The sequence below is a fragment of the Fulmarus glacialis genome, unplaced genomic scaffold (assembly GCF_000690835.1).
Source record: "Fulmarus glacialis isolate BGI_N327 unplaced genomic scaffold, ASM69083v1 scaffold38934, whole genome shotgun sequence".
Lineage (NCBI taxonomy): Eukaryota > Metazoa > Chordata > Aves > Procellariiformes > Procellariidae > Fulmarus > Fulmarus glacialis.
Window position 1 is genome coordinate 28,627 of NW_009210593.1, and position 2,183 is coordinate 30,809.

Consider the following 2,183-nt stretch of genomic DNA (forward strand, 5'->3'; position numbering starts at 1 on the left):
AAGTACTGTATAATGAACAGTAGCTCTAGCAGATCTTTTTCCTATCTGTATTGATGAACTTGCCGTTGTTATAATGTAGATAACAAACCTTACAATAGTCCTCTTTCTTGTTAGCATCTTCCAGCACAGCAACTTCTGTAGCTGGCCTCAAAGAACAAACCCCAGGAAAAATGAATTTTGATTGCACCACTGCAAAGCCTTTTTTGTTCTTGTTTGTATAGTAAAAATGAAGTAGCAGGAAGAAGCTTCATTATTTTTATTCATCTATTCTGTATTATTCCAAGACATTCTGAAGAATATTGTTACAGGTGGGGTTAAGCCAGGCAGGGATTTTTCCCCCTTCCAGTCTATTTACCTACACTTATACCTGGTGAACTATATAATTCAAAAGGAACACGTGAAAATTTCTCTAATGGCTTTACCCTTCTTTCAGTAAGAATGTGTGCATTCAGGAACAATGCAGGATCGTTGGCATCCCACCCTACTCTGAATTTTACCAGGGAGACGAGCTTTTATCATTTCTGCTTCACTACATATATCAATGGGAAGTAACTGTACAACCATAAAGTCCTGTCTGACGCCCGCCTTCCTACGGTGCTCTCAGCCAAGAGTGCAGAGAGAACAGACACCTCTGTGGGAGGGTGAGGGGTAGCTATTGATAGGAAGTGTGAAAGGAAACATTTAAACACATTTTAAGACTCTTCTCTTCTTTATAGGCACTACCTGTTAAGTGGGGTCTAATCCTCAGTTAAATAAGGTCATTTTACAATCTGGCAGGTTTAAATGTTTACTTCAAAAGCCATTGCACTTCCAGAGATAATCAAGTCTTTAATGATGTGCCATAGAACTGCATCAACTGTGATGCTCCAGTCTGGTTTTTTGTTTTGTTTTTTTTAAAAAAAAGGTTGGTGGGTTTTTTTTTTTCCTTTTTCCTTGCTTTAGTTTTTAAGGGACAGGAGGAGGAATGAGCAACAATAAAAAGGAAGAAATTCTTATTGATTATCTTATTGCCTGAGAAGACAATTTGGATGTAGTCCCAGATTATACATCTGCCCCTCGAATGTACATCTGAAATAATATTAATACTATATCAGACATCTGTGTGCTAGATGTGTTCAGCTGCTTGCGAGTGTGGTGCTGCTGCTGCATCTGGAGAGTAGCCTGAGCTTCCTCCTGTGCTTAGCAAAGAATGGCAAGAGGAAGGAGCAACCTTCATGCCCAGGCTCACTACACAATTCAAAAAGGTCTGTTTGGCATTTCACTCTTCAGTTTTCATCCTGCTTGCTCTGACACCCATAATGTTCTCTAGCTCACATCCAGAGTCAGGTTATGCTTCAGAATTACAAAAGCAATTAAAATAAAAATGTTTTCTCAACATACTGTTAACTGGACAGATGCCAGCATTGAGGTCCTGATGGATCTCTGATGGGAGGGTAGTTTTTTCATGCAGAGTTGAAGCCTGAAATGGAGAAAATTGCAATGGCCTGGCTGCACCAGCCACTCAGGCATACTCCTCTAACTGTTCTTAGCCAGTAAGGTTAAATGAATTAAGTTTACTTAAACACTTGCAGCCTTTCAAAGACAGCTGAAGCTTTTTTGCAGTTCAGGTGAAGTTACAGGCTGGGGCAGGATAGTGAAAAGGTTTACCATCTTTAGTTTTTCATATGAATGTATTTATACTTTTGTATTTCGCTAATACTTCTAACTATAAACTAGTCCCAGAGTGGAAAGACCCATTTATATTTGACATCTTTTGTGAGATAGCTTCATTTACAATGTAGAAAGAAGACTGATATTCAATAGGTCCCTCCTTTCAGGTTCCTTTTCCAAAGACTTCATTTATAGGTTGCCAGGTAACCAGAACTCTTTGACTTTTAAATAATACTTCATACAGGTACAAAAAGTGAGATTTTTCCAGAGCTGAAATGGCAAGAACTATCTGAAATGAACAGTAGTCTTAGCAAATGCCTATGGAGCTGACCACTTATACGCACACACACAAACGTGAAAGAAGCAATTTGCTAAACTCTTCAGTGGCTGTATGGATCCAATTTCAAGTACAGACAGTGTGTATTTTCCTAGCTGATTATTAAATTGAATCTGCATATTCTTACTTAAGGTCATATTGCTGTTCAATAGATCATATCCTTCATCTCCTCCTGGAAAACCAGGTGTGTGCTGCT